Source organism: Ciconia boyciana, chromosome 6, assembly GCF_034638445.1.
Source record: "Ciconia boyciana chromosome 6, ASM3463844v1, whole genome shotgun sequence".
NCBI classification, from domain to species: domain Eukaryota; kingdom Metazoa; phylum Chordata; class Aves; order Ciconiiformes; family Ciconiidae; genus Ciconia; species Ciconia boyciana.
Genome location: NC_132939.1, coordinates 3,967,425 through 3,978,173, shown reverse-complemented (window position 1 = coordinate 3,978,173; position 10,749 = coordinate 3,967,425). Strand labels below are relative to the sequence as shown.

General features: G+C 41.9%; 1 long non-coding RNA gene across 1 annotated transcript; it reads right to left on the bottom strand.

Moving 5' to 3' along the window:
- Window positions 1-261: 261 nt before the first annotated feature.
- Window positions 262-10,749, bottom strand: LOC140652831 (uncharacterized). Its single transcript, XR_012042954.1, has 3 exons — window positions 10,671-10,749; window positions 3,674-3,801; window positions 262-359 (listed from the first exon to the last, which is right to left on the bottom strand). It is a non-coding gene; the product is annotated as an uncharacterized lncRNA (long non-coding RNA).

Sequence of the window (10,749 nt, the reverse complement as noted above, 5' to 3'; positions counted from 1 at the left end):
GTTGCATCAAACTTACTTTTTCTTTTTTTAAAAGAATTCAATGAATTTTCCTCTCCAACAGTGTTCAGCAACCTACAAGTTACACAGAGACATCAGAAGTCTTTAATGCAGGTTTTCAGAGTAAATGAAACCTTTTTTCGGTGTGGTTGCCTTTGTAATAACAGTCTTCTTATTTGTTGGATACTTATGTAACGTAAGATGAAAAGACATTTTATAGCCTTCTGGCAAGAGGACTTAAAATTAACAGCATACCTGTGGCTGCCCTAAGCCAGGGAGGGAGTCATTTTCAGGCCATGGGAAAACTGCAGTTTTGCATCCTTCACTTCTTCTGACTTACTGGTATTCAGTATTTCCATAGACTTGTTTTTCATGAAAGCATCATCATCATGCACAAAAAGAAAAATTAAGTAATTGACTCTGATGAAAGAACAAGAGACCGAGGTGGTAAGTGATAACTGTCACCCATTAGCATTTCCCCGAAGAATGTGGTGGTTTAACTTATTCTTTCATTTTATATTTTCATGCCTGGCTAGGCTCTCACATCCCACACAGTCAATTGGCTCTCTATGCAAAAGCTATTAACTGTCTGATTACCTCTGGCAGCAAAACCAAACAGATGCAGTGCACATCCAGAGGTATGAATCTTCAGCCTCCCGGTAGCTTTATGGGCCATATCCTGCCAACAGTCCGCAGGCAGGCAGACTCCCACTGAACTTAAAGGGTGTTTTACAAAACAATCAATGGTCCTTCACACTGACTCCCTCTCAATATGCAAAAAGGAAAACCACAAAAAGATAATGATCTGGGGTTTGATCTCACCCATACTGGGCTGACAGTAGGGTAATCCCATCGACTTTAGCTGATTTATTCCGTCAGTCAAATGACTTTCACAGGCTTTGGGCTGGGCCTTTAAACAAATGTAAACTTGATCAGAATCAAGCCCAATCACATTCATGCCCATTCTTGCTTTGAATATTTGTCTTCCACAGCAGGTTTCCACCTGGAACCCGATTGACCTCAGCGCAAAGTTTTATTATTTAAAATTAAGTTTGACAACTATTTTCAAAAAAGGTAACTACTCTCCATTATAAATGCAGAACGCTTTTCAGCCTTAAAGAAGCACACTTGGAGACAGAGTTTCCTACTCATCCGCATTGATTACCAACAAATAGATAGGTCAGTGCTACAGTCCCCAAAGTAATGCAGCTCGTGAAGACATGCCTGAGCTCGTCGGCTCGGATATCGCTGGCTGCAGTGTGCAGCATACCGTGGCCAGCAAAATCACCTAGGCTCCTGGGTAAATATTTGGGCTACTAGCTTGTCCTGAGCGTTGTTGGGCTGCTCTACTTGCTGCTATCAATACTTGCGCTAGCTCCTTGGGAGGCAGGTCTGGGGAGCTGGCTACGTGAGCCTCCATCACCGCAAGGTAGATAAAGACAGGGTTCATAAAGGTGGCTGAATCTAACCTTTGGCTATGTCCCAGGGCTTTCAGGACCCGTGGAATAGCCCAATGGGGTCAGCAGAGCAAGGTTTTCGCTCTTCTTGCCCTAGCCACTGGAAGTGAGGGACGCGGCAGCCAGCAGAGCATGGACAGCAGAGTTTACGTGAAGGATATGTCAGGCCCTCGGCTACAGTCCTGCCTGGAAAAATAACTCTGCTTTCACAAAAGCCCCGTGAGATCTGTAATGACCCCAAGTGGCCGAGACCCCGGATTCACGGCTCAAGGAAGTATGCAACTAATGGGTATATTGCATCTACTGGGGATCAGACAGACTAATGCTAATACTCCTACATTAGACATGCTAATACTCCTTTGCCTCTTCAGCCTTTGGGTTGTTTGAACTTTTTCTCTCAGCAGTAACAATTACCCGCAATACTAGAGATGGCAGCGATATTAGATCAGAAAATGACTCATTATTGAACTAGCCCTGTCAAGCAAGATAAATACAATTTAGTTGTTAGCTAATCTATTTTTGTTTGTGTTCTCAATTCATCCAAGACACTGATTACATTGCAGTCTATCATGCTAGCATTAAGTATATGTTGTTACAATGCTCTTTGCTTTGTAAAGCGCACAGTTATGAATACAATAGCTGTATTTGTCTGTCAATATTACATCACTGGTGACGTACCGTGCATCAGCTCTCTGAGTCATAATGTGTAGAATAATATTTTGGGTTTTTGGGAGTTAAATTATGGAAAGGCAATATATAATTTAACAGCATTTAAGTAACCAGAAGTCTCGTCTAAGATACACTTTTGCTATCTGTCATCTTCATCTGCCAGCTGTTCCTTCCTCCACCTCTATGACTAAAGTTTTGTGGCTTGATACTGCGTTGAATCAGCTTTGAACTTTGGCCTAAGAAGGAAGGCTGACAGGGGCTGTTTTAAGAGGCCTTGTAGGCTGCTTTTGCACCTCCATGCTGAGCTTTATCAATGCAAGCAGCTCTCAGGGGTGCTCAACACCTCATAAGTTCTCCTGAAAGAATTCAGGCTTTGCATTTGAGTTATTTATTCACATTGTACTTCCTCTCACTTTGTTTTTAGTTTTGTTTAGCACTTACTTAGCCTTTGGGAAGGCTATTTATGGAAATTTAAAATTTTCATGATAAAGAAAGTGTTTTGCAATTAGAAGGAGAGGAAACCATTGATCTTGATAATAGAGAGAGAAACTTTCTAACTTGCATGGTTGGCAAATCCATTACCAATTGCCAAACTTTGCAAAACAGTAAATAGGCAAAGGTGCATAGTAAAAAGGAGGTGAAAAGCATCATAAAACATGCTATCTTTCTCTATTTGAATTTAATACCAAGTAAGTTGGCATACCAGATAAGGCATTTATCAACTGTCACATTTTATGAAAGTCTTTACAGACTCAAGTAAAAGATCTCGCTACAATCACTTCATGATCAAGTCTTTTTCTAAGAATCAGAGAGAGATAACTGATTATTTTGTGCAGGCTGAGAAAAAAATTGTGGCTTTGCAAAGATCTATCATACATATAACAGGACTTCAATAATCAAGATTTCTGCTGCTTTTCCTAAACCTGACTACAATATTATGCAGAAAGGACTGGAAAAAAAAAATTAGCAATGAGTTTACAATACTTTGGAACCCAGACAGCTGTGGACATTTTTCAGGAGAGGCATGAACACACACTTACTGTCCATCATTATGGTTGCCTTCTACTGTGGTCCTTTAGGTCTTCTGTTGCATTTCTACTCATTGTGAGAAATTCTTGCAGAGCCTACTGGTTAACCATGATACAAGCTGCTAAGGGATGTGGGAAATCATTGCAAAGATACTTCGCTGAGACTGATATGCTACACTATGTATATAACCTCTCTCCATCTGATAGTACTATTGTTTGGTATGGGCTGTGTGGGAGCCTGTAGCTCCTATCAGCCTGAGCTGATGGCTCATACCACATTTCTCATGCAGATGATTCTGTCTCCCAGATTTAACCCGTAGGCTAGACAAGACTCAGAGGATGGGATGAAAATGAGTGAAGTAACTTGACTCTCCCTCTTGAGTACATAACACTGCATTGTACTGCTTGTCAGGTACATTTTGAGACAATAGTTTATTTTTCTCATCTATAGCGTAAGATATTATCATCTTTATCATTACTACTATTACGTGATATCATTTAAACTAGTCCAAAATTGCATACCTGTGTGCAATTCCATCTCTCTCTTGATCAGCTGAGCCAGATAGATGAGATAACTATGCCGAGTGAAGCCAGAGCCCCGAGCTGGTTGGGTTCCATCAGCTTGGAAGCGAAGGCAGCAGAGAGGGTTTCTAAAGAAGAGGTAGGTTTGTGAATAAGAGCATGTTAACTATGTTAACTTCCCTCGTCAGAAGAGCAGGAACGAAGATCCAGCCTAAGCTGAGGATCTGGATTACCCAGTAAGAAGATGCATCTTCTTATTCTTGTAAGAGTCCTGTGTCTGACTGGTGTTTCCAGCCAGCTCCACTGGACTGAGGACTGGAAGTGTGACAGCACTGTCTGAAACAGCCCCGCAGTGGTCACTGCCAGTGACAAAATGCTGAACTCGACAGCTCAAAGTGGTGTAACAGACCTGTGGCCTGATCCTCACCCTCTTCCAACTCCTGCTTGCACTTTCTAGTAGGTAAATCTTAAGAGTGACTTTTCCTGACAGTGACTTGTGAAAGGATGGATGCCTATGGGTTGCCTGCTAGGCATGCAAGGAAAGCCAACATCTGGCTTGGCAAGTCTCCTCCTTATCTTCAGACTAATACCATCAAAGGTCTCTGTCTATTCTGGTTTGGGGCTCATTCCTGCTAGACAGTGAATGACTTGTGAAGGTGGCTAAAGCTTGGATTTTTAGGTGGGTTTAGACATTGACGCACTCACTACTGTAGCATCTAAGTTACTAAGGACTGGATTCAATGTAGGACTCAGATATTTGAAGAATAGGTACCTTGACACCTAGTCCTATGGTGTGTGGTCCCTGGAGTGGGACGACAATCTGGAGCAAATTGGCTAAACTGCGTGGGGAGAGTCCGGCACTGACGATGGCACCCAGAGCAGCCAGCCACTCTCCTGAGGGGGTTTGGTCCCTCTTCATCACCCAGTCGGGTGGCTGTTCCTAACTGACCCCAGCCGCCGAATCCTTCTCAAGACAAAAGGAGCTGAGGTTTCTTGCAGATCTGTGAGACAGCCCTCCCAAAGCAATGCACTCTGGCCTTTCCCTTGGTTGTTGATATTTCAAATAATACTTTGTTGCTGTTACATTTCTGCTGTAAGGATAACAACCCCTAGTCAAAAAATATTTTTATAGCACAGAGGGTGGGCTAGGAACAAGGGAAGCTGCACTTGCAAATTCCACACATTGCACTTGAATTTTCACTTCTCGGTGCAGGAACTGTGCACACAGAGTCCCGCTGGGATTTTTGTCAAGGCTGTTTCCCCTTGGGCTGATGGTGCAATGGAAATGGGGGAAATCTGCAGGGACTACAGCACTGCACCACAGTTATCAAAAGGGCTGTTTAGTACCAAAACATCAGGCATCATCCAGTGAAAAGCTTCAGAAATCCTAGAAAAAAACAAAGGGGTTAAAATGGCTCAGTGTCAGAAGGAGATGCAAGACTTCAGTGAGCCCATCAGCAAAAGTCCTTCAGCCTGTCAGGCATCATCAGAGCCCTTTATTTCTCCTGGGAAGCCATACTGAGATCTGTAATGTTTTCTTCTCCCAGCTACTATGTTTGAAACTAAAATTCTCCTTTTTCATTCTGGCCCTTGATCATCCCAGGACACTTCTCACCAGAGATGGAATTGGGTCCTGTGGCTTTGGACAAAACTATCCTGATCCATGTACTCTGTGCTGAATAGCTGCCATGCTCTGCTCTGGCGCTTGTTGCACGTCAGTGGTGCTGTATTTGATTAGTTTGTAAAGTGCAGTGGGAACCTCTGTGAGGAAGGTTACTATAAACTGCTGGTAACAGCTGCCTGTGCTGTAGATCCGTGGTTAGCATCAGCAGTTTTCTGTGGAAGAAAATCCCATGGATGTCTGCGTGGGTTCCTGAGAGCTCCAGGGAAAGCTAAGAAATTAATCCAAGGTAAAGGATGGTAACTCTGCAATATAAATGAAACCAACACATATTTTCACCTACATTTTTGCTTTCCACTGAAATGGTTCCAACTGTGGAAGCATCAGCAAGGAAGAATATGACCTTAATTCCCCTTTAGGGGGTGGGACCAGTTGTAGTAAGGGAAAACCGATGCAAGACCTTTTATAAAATCACACCAGCAGAGCCATGGTCAGGAGATAACAAAGAAAAAACACACCAAAGTCCCCGTTCTTTGGCACTTACAAGCTCAATTAAAGGGTAATGTAATCCAGCCGATGATTAATCATGAACTTTTTATCAATGGAGAATGATAGATTTTCCCGGCAAAGACTCCAGCTCACATTTTGCTATCACTCTAACTTCATCAAGTACACACACTCGGTCTTTCCCCACTAGCCCAACATGAGTCCGAAATAGCTTCATGGTAGCCTGTGGAATTCTACCAGGGTGAAATCAGTCCGAGAAGATAATTGCAAGGTAATAGGATCCTTCCTTAAACTCCAATACCTACACAGGGTCAAATAAATGGATCTGAATCCATGTTCCTACTGGGTGATAGGAAATTTTTATGGTACAAGTACTGCATTGCTTTGTAGATAAACTACATGTTCCTGAAAGGCATTAAATTTATAATCCCTGAGGCGAGGGCGCGAGTTATCCTTGTTCCCAACAGTATGCAGGAAGACACCGGTGAGGGAAAGTCATAGCCCATCCTGCTGGATAATGCTGTTACTATAATAGGAGGGAAACAGAGGGGTGATAGTCTGCCACAGCCAGCAAGGACAAAATGGCCAAGAGTTTACATATTCAGATTCCTGTGAAAGGAAAAGAATAGCCTCCTCAATCCCTTCCTATAGGATTCCTTGCGTTACTGCAACAACCCCAGCGCAAAGCTAAGCCAGTCTGTATATGAACATAAAGTTAGAACATCATGCTTTGCAGCAAATAAAGCCTGGGGGGAAATACCTCTAACTTAAAGTATATGCTGTTGTAAGAGTGTACAACATTTCAGGGTCTCTTCGTAATAAACTCCCACGCTGTAGCCTTAAACCTTAATGGTCTGTGAAAGTTATTATGCGACGTTTTTAGCACTCAATTTCATTCTGACAGGACTTTATGATGTGTATTACAGAAGAATACTGTTAAGCTAATCATATTAATACCAAATCTTTGTAATATAATAGCTTCAAACATTTTGAGCAAGGCACAACTTGACTTTTCATAAATGCAGAAAGACAAAACTTTTAATGATGTTATTTTCCTACTGCTTCCCCAAGTCCATCTGTTAGAGTTGCTAAAGATCAAGGACCATCATTTCTTTTTTCTACAGACTGAACACTGGAAAACATACTTGGCTTCCCAGGGCCAAATTCTGCACTTTTTAATTCCTGGGGACAATGTCTTCAGGCATTATCAATTTGTCTTTCTCTTTTTTCTTTTTAAGACATGCCTGGTATAAGTCATGTCTGAAATATAATTCGTTATTTCTGCTACTGATGACAGCTTAAATTATTAAAAGGAATTTTAAAGTTCTTTTTAGGTTTCTCATTTTCACATTATTATTATTTTCCTTTCTGCATTTCATTCAGTTTTGGTAGCAGAAGGAGCCTTATTAGAGTCACTTTTTCCTTTGGTTTATTAAAACTAATTCTACTCTGTTTGCCTTTGATGAGCAGTTAAATCCAAAGAAAAGAAAAAAAATACAGGTAGTAAATACTCCAAAACATTCACCTATGCAGAACTTCATATACTTAAAGAAAAACTGAATTTGCATCCTAAAATTGCCAAGAAGGGCCCTTTAAGCTTTAAACAGGAGCAGATTCTTTTAAACTTTCCCAGAGAATAGCAGTGACCTTGCAGATCAGATAACCCATGGTCTACAAGAGTTCAAATATGTCATCAAGACTTTATTTTACTGCTTGATGTTCCTTGGCCTAGTTACTCCAATCAGGCTAATTGCACCACCCCCCAAAAAAACCCCCCACAAACAGGACTGTACAACCAGAACCAACGTCAGCAAAGCAGAGCTGGGTGAATGGTAGAACAAGGATAAATGAGACTGTGTGTCGAAGGCTGGATTTTTGCTGAGTGACTGTAATCTGATGGGTACAATATATTAAAACTAATGGAAGCATTTGATTAAAAATATGCTAGATCTTTGCACAGAGTCTTATCACAAAGCCATCACAGGCAGGCAGCCAAGTGCTTAGCTACAGCACTGTGCTGGTTTTGGCTGGGATAGAGTTAATTTTCTTCATAGTGGTTACTATGGGGCCGTATTTTGGATTTGTGCTGGAAACAGTGTTGGTAACACAGGGGTGTTTTAGTTATTGCTGAGCAGTGCTTACACACAGTCAAGGCCTCTTCTGCTCCTCACCCCACCCCACCAGCGAGTAGGCTGGGGGTGTACAAGAAGCTGGGAGGGGACACAGCTGGGACAGCTGACCCCAACTGACCAAAGGGATCATATTCCACACCACAGGACATCATGCTCAGCATGTAAAGCTGGGGAAGAAGAAGGAAGGGGGGGCGACGTTCGGAGTGATGGCGTTTGTCTTCCCAAGTAACCATTACGCGTGATGGAGCCCTGCTTTCCTGGAGATGGCTGAACACCTGCCTGCCCATGGGAAGGAGTGGATGAATTCCTTGTTTTGCTTTGCTTGTGAGCAGCTTTTTCTTTACCTATTAAACTGTCTTTATCTCAACCCACGAGTTTTTTCACTTTTACTTTTCCGATTCTCTCCCCCATCCCACTGTGGGGCAGTGAGCAAGCAGCTGTGAGGGGCTTAGTTGCCAGCTGGGGTTAAACCACGGCAAGCACAAATGACTATGATAGAAATCCACAGGCCCCAGTCTTCTTCCTTCCACAGAAAGCTTGCCAGAAGGATACCTGGGGTCCTCAGACCTCCACTGCCTTTAAATGTTTGCACCGAGAGACCAAGGTCTGCTACCACCACCTTTAAAAAAGCAGAAAAGTCTGCAAGCATCATCTCCCCAAGCCCATGACTTCCTGATGTATGTCCAGGAAGCTTTAACCTTTCCCAGGAGTCACCTGCCTTTGTGTCAGGTCCTCTGAACAGCCTTCAATCTCTATGGTTTCATTCCAGAAAAATATCAATCAGATTGCCAGGAGACAGCATGGTCCTCCTGCTTGTAGCAAAACCTTCATAGAGGGCAAAACAGAAGCAGTGAAGCCCTAATCTCTCTGTGGCTGGTTTCAGTGAGGCTGAGAGGCCACCAGTGATGCTGGTGTGCTTACAATATCTTCTGCATCCCACTGTGAAGAGCGAGCATCTCAGAACTCCCTGTCTCTTCTCACTTGCTTTGCAGCCAGCTTGATTTTAGTCACATATTTGATTTGTTGTTCCCTTACCCTTAGTTATCACTAGGAGGATGTAGGAGCCCATAAGGAAAAGAAATAAATACATCCTAGTCCACGTGAGAACTGCTCCCCTTAATTCTTTCTCTAACAGGCTGTAGCTTGTGAAATCAAATAGGGATGGCATGTTAGTACAAAAACTGACTTCAGTGTATCTCCACTGATTTTTAGTATTAAGACTTTTACTTGCATTTTTATGAGAAATTAATACTTTTCAAAGTTGTTGAGGAACCAGCAGTTATTGTCAACAAACTGCATTTGTTTTACTCCAGCGTGGGCCATTTCAGGGAAGTAAACCAGGAGAAAACTAAGCACTTTCAGCAACAGCTACTGTCTAGATTAGTTTAGCTTTAACTTCAAACTGTACCCTTAGGCTCCAGTTCAGCAATGTATTTAAACATATATTTAATTTTTTAAGCATATGAGTAATTCCGGTGTACGTACTTATTTAAATTTAGGCACATTTAAGTCTTTTTCTGAATTAGCTTCTAAATCATTCACAATCTGGCCTCATTTCCATCAATGCAAATCATTGTGCTACATCATTTGATTACTCCAGAAGCAGGAAAAAATATTCTATTTCTTGAGAAACTTTTCCTGCTTTCATACTAACATTTTGCTGAGATTCAGCTTCTTTAACCAGTTCCAGCCCCAGCCTGAATTCAAAGGCAAAGCTGGGATTTGATGAAATACTTTGGTTGTGGACAAAATATGCTCAAACTATACACAGATTTTAAAGGAGAGATAAGGTGGGGCCATAGCTTTATCATACATTTCAAGCAAAAATGTAGCCATTCCCCTTTTCCAGTTCCTCCCTTTCCCAGCACAACATTCTGGGAAATAACCTGCGTGTTTCAAGACACGCCACAATTAGCACTCACGCTGTAATACCATGCATGTGACACAAGCTTGTGCCTGGCAGACACCTCTGTATGTATTTTGGGTTGGAAATAAATATTAAGGTTTATCTTGTTTTTTCTTCAGGTGTTTGAAGTGTTGGATCTGCATGTCGTACCATTTTCCAGTTGAGAATCTCTGTCAGATGATCTCAACTAACTTCACTGCGTTCATCCAGATGTCTTCTTAGCCCCATGCAATCATGACTAGGGAATCCCATGAGAGCATCCTCCAAATTTTTTAGCTGCATGAAGAAGATCTCCTTGCCATGATCAAGTGAATGGAGGTTTTACACATGCTGACTGAGCCTTAGCATTTTCTGAATGACTGGGGATCCTATCAACAGGCAACAGCAGACTAAGCACTTCGATAAAGCCACTTAAGTCCCAAGCTGGGAATCAAGAAAACGTAAAGGATAAAGGGAATTTAGAATTGAATGACATCACATTTTTAATTTTGATTGTGCTTTAAAAATGGACACTGATGCTGCTACAAACTCTAGGCTCTTCCTAGGCCAAGGTAATGTTAAGACCATAAAAAATGTCATACTTTGGAAACAAAGCATCCCTGATGTAGCTGTTAATCAAAACTTACATTCATGTTTTAACTTTTTTACTTTAATCCCTCTGAAATGTAATACACATTCAGAAAGATGATTCCTCTTTGTTTTTCCCCCCAAGAAGCAGCATCCACAGTTTAAGGTTGTAAATCTGAGCAATTTAGAAAATGATGTAAACACAAATGAAAATTAGCCAACAAAAGAAATTCAATGGAGTTAAATAGGAGGCTATTATCATACCTTGCATTCTCTTCTGTCACTAGCTGTAGCTCCGTGGAGAGCGAGTCAGGTAAGAAGTAACCAGAGGGGACAAAACAGC